Source organism: Thamnophis sirtalis, unplaced genomic scaffold (genome assembly GCF_051295495.1).
Source record: "Thamnophis sirtalis isolate CommonGarterSnake01/CBP01778 unplaced genomic scaffold, rThaSir2_p1.2 scaffold_2, whole genome shotgun sequence".
Classification (NCBI taxonomy): Eukaryota; Metazoa; Chordata; class Lepidosauria; order Squamata; family Natricidae; genus Thamnophis; species Thamnophis sirtalis.
In genome coordinates, this window is record NW_028261382.1 from 29076879 (window position 1) to 29083184 (window position 6306).

Consider the following 6306-nt stretch of genomic DNA (forward strand, 5'->3'; position numbering starts at 1 on the left):
GAGTTAGTTCCCTATTGGATCAAAACTTATGATCCTCACCTCTGTCTATGGTAACAGAGTTGGAAGGGACCTTGAAGGTCATCTAGTCCAACCCCCTGCTCTCGCAGGAGACTTATGATCGGAGTGCGCCTTTGCGGCTTCTCCGCGGCAGTGGATCCAGGAGGGCCCCTTGGTTCACCGAGGAACTCCGGGAGATGAAGTGCCAAAGGAGACGCCTAGAGCGACGCTGGAGGGCCAGAAAATCCAAATCTGACCGAACACAATTAAGAGCCTTTATTAGGACTTACCTAGTGGCGATTCGGGCAGCTAAATGTACGCATTTCTCCGTTCTCATTGCGTCCTCAGAATCACGCCCGGCCGCCCTGTTTAGGATAACCCGCTCCCTCCTGAAAGAGAGGGATGCGGGTGAACCCTTGCAGGGAAGAGCCGAGGAATTTGGTCAGTTTCTGTCGGACAAAATCACTCAGGTTTGGACGGACCTGGACTCAACTTGAACAGTACCTATAGAGATGCCGAGAGTGGGCCTTGATAGGATTTCTTGGAGCGAGTTCCAGCCTGTTACTCCTGAGGAAGTGGACAAGGCCATGGGAGCTGTGAGTACCTCCACCTGTTTACTGAACCCGTGTCCCTCCTGGCTGGTTTCGACCAGCAGGGAGGTGACACGAGGCTGGCTCCAGAGGATTGTTAATACTTCTCTTCAGGAGGGATCTTTCCCGCTGCCCCTAAAGAACGCGGTGGTAAGACCCCTCCTTAAGAAGCCTTCTCTGGATCCAGCTATTCTTAAAAACTACCGTCCAGTCTCCAACCTCCCTTTTGTAGGGAAGGTTGTTGAGAAGGTGATGGCCTTTCAGCTCCGATGGACCTTGGATGAAGCTGATTATCTAGATCCCTTTCAGTCGGGTTTCAGGCCTGGTTACTCCACCGAAACTGCTTTGGTCGCGCTGACCGATGATCTCTGGCGGGCCAGGGATAGAGGACATACCTCTATCCTGGTGCTTCTTGACCTCTCAGCGGCCTTCGATACCATCGACCATGGTATCCTTCTGCAACGACTGGGAGAGGTGGGAGTAGGAGGCACCGTGTTACGGTGGTTCTCCTCTTAGCTCTTGGATAGGTCACAGTCAGTGTTGGTTGGAGGACAGAGGTCAACCCCTAGGACCCTAAAATATGGAGTGCCTCAGGGCTCGGTCCTGTCCCCCCTCCTATTTAACATCTACATGAAGCCGCTGGGTGAGATCATTCGTCGGCACGGGATCAAATATCATCAATACGCGGACGATACCCAGTTGTATCTGTCCGCCCCTTGCCAACTCAGCGAAGCGGTAGAAGTGATGTGCCAGTACCTGGAGGCTGTTAGGGTCTGGATGGAAGTAAACAAGCTGGCACTCAATCCAGACAAGACCGAGTGGCTATTGATGTTGCCCCCCAAGAACGGACCAGATATCTCATCTCTTAGCCTGGGGGGTGAAACCCTTCGCCCCTCAGAGAGGGTCCGCAACTTGGATGTCCTCCTGGATCCTCAGCTGACATTAGAATACCACCTGTCGTCTGTGACCAGGGGGTCTTTTGCCCAGGTTCGCCTGGTGCACCAGTTGCGGCCCTACCTGGACCGGGAGGCACTTCAAATGGTCACTCATGCTCTCGTCACCTCTAGGCTTGATTACTGTGTAATGCGCTTTACTTGGGGCTGCCCCTGAAGAGTGTTCGGAGACTACAATTGGTCCAGAATGTGGCCGTGCGAGCGATATCGAGTGTACCTAGGTACACCCATGTTACACCTATCCTCCGTGAGCTGCACTGGCTTCCCATCGGTCTCCAAACGCGATTCAAGGTGCTGGTCGTTACCTTTAAAGCCCTACATGGCTTGGGACCTGGATACCTACGGGACCGCCTCCTGCCACATACCTCCCAACGACCTATAAGATCTCACAGATTGGGCCTCCTTCGGGTACCGTCGACCGGGCAATGCCGGTTGGCGACTACTCGGGGGAGGTCTTTCTCTGTAGCTGCCCCGGCCCTGTGGAATGATCTTCCCGCAGAGATCCGGACCCTTCCCACTCTCTCGGCCTTCCGTAAAGCCACTAAAACCTGGCTGTTCCGGCAGGCCTGGGGCTGTTGACCCCAAAATACGGTCCAGCCCCACGTAGAACGGAGTGCATGGTGTGTTTTTAAATCTATCTTTTCTTTTCTTCTCTTCTTTTTGATTTATTTGTATTGTTAGCCGCCTGGAGTCCTACGGGATTGGGCGGCATACAAATGTTATTAAACTTTAAACTTTAAGCCTATGCTATTTCTGATAGATGGCTTCTTTTCTTAAAAAGCTCAGTGTTGGGTCATTCCCCAATTTCCAAAGGCAATTTGTTCCATGGGTGGATGGTTCTCACCGTTAGAAGTTTCTCCTTAATTCCAGGTTGCTTCTCTCCTTGATTAGTTTCCACCCATTGCTTCTTGTCCTGCCTTCAGGTGCTTTGGAGAATAGTTTGACTCCCTCTTCTTTGGGGCAGCCCCTGAGATATTGGAAGGAAGGGGGGTGGGAAGGAAGGAGAGGAGGAGGGAGGAAGGAAGCAAGGAGGGAAGGGAGGAGAGAAGGATGTTAGAGAGAAGGATGGATGGAAGGAAGGAAGGAAGGAGAGAAAGAAGGATTTCTTCTTGATTAGTTTCCACCCATTGCTTCTTGTCCTACCTTCCAGGTGCTTTGGAGAATAGCTTGACTCCTGCTTCTTTGTGGCAGCCTCTAAGATATTGGAAGGCTGCTCTCATGTCTCCCCTTTTCCTTCTTTTCATTAAACTAGACATACCCAGTTCCTGCTACCGTTCATCGTAGGTTTTAGCCTCCAGTCCCCTAATCATCTTTCTTGCTCTCCTCTGCACTCTTCCTAAAGTCTTACCTCTTTTTTGTATTGGGGTGACAAACTATACAAACTATTCTTCTTAACAGATCCATTTGGTGAAGCTTTCCATGACACCTCCCAAATATTTCACCGGTTTCCACCTTCAAATGACAAAACATACTTACTCACCTGCTAGTTTCCCTTCTCAAAAGTCCCGTGAGTCCTACACTTATTTATTTATAACTAGCCGATCAACCGGCGTTGACCGGGTATTTATTTATTGGGGGGGGGGAATGTCCGGGCCAAACGTAATTTCTAATGTTGGATTTTCCTCCTTACCAGAGGGAGAGCCCCTTGTGGAGTACTGTGATGCTGTTACCATGACAACTCCACTGCGCTGTGCAGTAGAAGCCATTTTACGGCTGTACAGTAGAAGCCATTTTACAGCTGTACAACCGAAGCCATTTTAAGGCACAACAGGCCGTATCTTAACAGTACTCACACCCCGAGAGGCTTTAGGGGTGTCTTACCCTCACAGTATTTGTTTCCAGAGAGTAAGTCATCTGTGTACCAAGTTTGGTTGAAATTGCTCCAAGCGTTCCAGAGTTATGCTGGAATAAACACGCACACAGATACACAGCCATTTATATATATCGATTTTGTTGCGTGCTATTTGTCGGGACCTCCTTGGAAGTAAATATGTTTAAATTTCAACTTTTCCCTCATGACAGAAGTCTTGCTTATTGCTTTTCAATGAGTACAGAAAGCCAATATATACAACGTGGTGCAGTAGCCTCCCACCACCACCATTACCGGTTTGCCCAATCTGGGGCGAACCGGCAGAAGCCCACCTTTGACGGTGTGAAATAGACACCACCCTGCAGGGCAGAAACTGGATGAGTTGCATATGGATCCAGGAACACACATACAATCCATAGTTTCGAACCTTTTAGAATTTTCAATATGTCTGCCTGAATATGACCCACAAACATGAGTTGAGGGGGCTGCCATAAGGAAGAGTGGGTCAAGCTATTCTCCAAAGCACCTGAGGGCAGGACAAGAAGCAATGGATGGAAACTAATCAAGGAGAAATCCTTCTTTCTCTCCTTCCTTCCTCTCCTTGCTTCCTTCTCTCCTTCCTTCCACCCTCCCATCCTTCTCTCCCCCATCCTTTTCTCATTCCTTCCCTCCTTGCTTCCTTCCTTCTCTCATTCCTTCCTCCCTCCCTCCCTCCCTCCCTCCTCTCCTTCCTTCCTGCCTTCCTTCCTTCCAATATCTCAGGGGCTGCCCCAAAGAAGAGGGAGTCAAGCTATTCTCCAAAGCACTGAGGGCAGGACAAGAAGCAATGGATGGAAACTAATCAAGGAGAGAAGCAACTAAGGAGAAATTTCCTTTTTAAAAAAAGTTTTTATTTTTTTATTTTTTAACATACATGGAGATAATCCAAAGTCCATTACATCTTAACAAGCATTTTTTTTAAAAAAATATTCCATATTACATCAATTTCTTTTACCATCAATCCACATCAACTTCCATTTGCTCTTCTGCTTTCCATACACCATATTATAGTCTGTTCCAACCTCTCCTCTCCCTCTCTCCTCTCTACCTCCTTTCTTCCCTCTGCCATCTCTCTCTTCTCTACTTCCCCTTCCTCTCTCCTTCTCCTCTCTCCTCTTTCCACTCCTTCTTTCTCTCCTACTCTCCTCTCCCTTCTATTTCCCTCTCTCCTATCCCATCTCCTCCTCCTCCCTACCTCCTTTCTTCCCTCTGCCATCTCTCTCTTCTCTACTTCCCCTTCCTCTCTCCTTCTCCTCTCTCCTCTTTCCACTCCTTCTTTCTCTCCTACTCTCCTCTCCCTTCTATTTCCCTCTCTCCTATCCCATCTCCTCCTCCTCCCTACCTCCTTTCTTCCCTCTGCCATCTCTCTCTTCTCTACTTCCCCTTCCTATCTCCTTCTCCTCTCTCCTCTTTCCACTTCTTCTTTCTCTCCTACTCTCCTCTCCCTTCTATTTCCCTCTCTCCTATTCCATCTCTTCCTCCTCCCTACCTCCTTTCTTCCCTCTGCCATCTCTCTCCTCTCTACTTCCCCTTCCTCTCTCTCTCTTCTCTCCCCTCTTTCCACACCTTCCCTCTCTCCTTCTCTTTTCCTCCCTTCTGCTTCTCTCTCTCTCTCCTCTCCTCTCTCTCTCTCTCTCCTGAACTAAGGAGAAATTTCCTGACAGCGAAAACAATTAACCAGTGGAACAGCTTGCCTCTGGAAGTTGTGGGTGCTTCATCGCTGGAGGTTTCTTTTTTTTTAAAGAAGATACTGGACAGCCATTTGTCTGGAATGGTACAGGGTCTCCCGCTTGAGCAGGGGGCTGGACTAGAAGACCTCCAAGGTCCCTTCCAACTGATCCTGTGCCTGTAAAGAAGCAAATTGGGTTTATTTGGGGAAGGGGTGGGGAGCAGCTGGGGGAAGAGACCCAGCACTGCATTGGGAAAGAAAGGATTAGCCTTTTAGCCAAGGAGGGGGGGGGGTAAAGGCCAACGCCTTTCCAACAACCCAAAAAGAGAAGAGTTAAGGAACCTGGAGATTGGACTAGTAGATTGAAATGTATAGAGGGGAATAAATGAATGTAGGTGGAAAGGCCAGGCTGAGATGGAGGACAGATTAAGTATTTGTGTGTGTGTGTGTGTGTGTGTGTGTGTGTGTGTGTGTGTGTGTGTATAGATAGATAGATAGATAGATAGATAGATAGATAGATAGATAGATAGATAGATAGATAGATAGATAGAGATTAGATATAGATATAGAGTGTCACAACCCCTGGTATGCCCAAATATGCTGATAAAGGAGGAGAGCCTGTGGCTTAGTGGCTAATATAACTGCCTAATATGTAATACAGCCCAGGTTCGATTCCCAATAAGGGTATGGCTAGCTGATGAGAGCTAAATAGCTTGAAATAGATCTATACTATACTATACTATGATTTGTGATATATGATAAATATATGATAAATATAAATATATGTGATATAAATGATAAATATATAAAGATATATGATAAATGATATATATCATTTGATATATCAAACTAGATATTCCCTTATCAGCACAAATAAAAACACACACACACACACACACACACACACACACACACACACACACACACATATATATATATATATATATATAATATATATATATATATATATACACACACACACATATACATACACACACATACACATATATACATACACACACACACATATACACATGTACATACATATATATATTCGTAGATTTTCACGGGTTCAGGTATGCTAGTCTTGTTGTATTCGGGGCTTTTCCCGTGTAAGATTGTACAATGTATATAGGAGCATACTGCTTCCCTTTTGCCTTTCAGCTCCACCCTAGGAGCCTTCCAGGCAGGAAACCATTTTTGTGTTGCATTTGTGATAATAAATAAATGAAGGGAGACTAGGATAGA